Below are 1,286 nucleotides of genomic sequence, written 5' to 3'. Positions count from 1 at the left end.
ACAAAATAAGAAAATGTAAACACATTTTAATGCTAAAAAATGTTATCAATGTAAATAGTTTTGAATAAACTACTGTAACAGCAAATAGCTGGTACCATTATTATGTATACACTATCATTTGGTTCTAAATTAATAAATTTAACAACTTTCCTGTGCAAGTTCCACAGAGGTTAACTTGCAATAAATACATTAAACCTCAAATGTTTATATTAAAAGGACATTTGAATACTGTAAATATCACATAGAATAGTCTATCAATTATTTTCATTTTAGTGTGAGAGCTTTACAAAAATAATTACAATATCATGTTTTAATATGACCAGGATAAAAAAAAAAACTATATAAAATAAAAATTTTGGTTCCATTGCACTGGTTTTCAGTGCCCTTACTAGACACCCTACATCATTAAGACTTACTTGTGTGAAGTTAAAATGAAAGGAATATTAATACAAAAAATAAATCCACACTTTAGGGTTGTACATCCAGGAATAATTTTGTCTGACATAAAGAAGAACGGAGAATGCTAATATGAACTGAACCAGTTCCATATATGTCATGGCAACTGGATTTCTGATTACCATTTGTCATCTTACACTAGACCGAACCATTACAAAGTATAGATTATTTTTGATATGTAAGGATTAGGATTTCTCTAAAGTTTTATATCACATTCATCCTTAAGGATCCTCAAATAGTTATTCCTTATAAAATGCTTATGACTGTTTAAATTTAATTTTAGAGTGGACTGCAAAGAGAAAATGGCCCTATTCGAAGATTAGTTTTTCTGTCTGAGTTTTATATTTATGGGAGAAAATAATAAGCTGATAATTTATCACTTGTAAATATGATGTAGACTCAAATATACACTGCTATACAATATTTTTTTTTATATTAAGAATATAACTCTTTTCAAAGTACTAGGAATTATACAACCAATAACGTTTCTTCGTATTTTAAATCTATGTGCGTGATTAAAGTCTACAATATGATATTGTATGGAGTTCTTACTTTCACCATGATTGATTATACTCTCACTTGTGTTGTAGATGACTAATTAGACATCAACAATCAAAAATTCGTTGTTGGGGAAAATATTACATGAAAGAAAATGTAATCTGATTTTATTTTACATTTTTTACAAGAAAAATTTGTCATAAATGATTTATGATTAAAAAAATTCATCTGTGCTTCTTTAACATTATTTTTTTGTTTTTCTTGGTGCACAAGATCAAGTTCCGAACATCAAATTAATTTAAGCTCACTTGAGTAATATAGAAAGATAAAAA

Source organism: Penaeus monodon, chromosome 20 (assembly GCF_015228065.2).
Source record: "Penaeus monodon isolate SGIC_2016 chromosome 20, NSTDA_Pmon_1, whole genome shotgun sequence".
NCBI lineage: Eukaryota > Metazoa > Arthropoda > Malacostraca > Decapoda > Penaeidae > Penaeus > Penaeus monodon.
The sequence above is the reverse complement of the archived record's forward strand: the minus strand, read 5'-3'. Positions refer to the sequence as shown.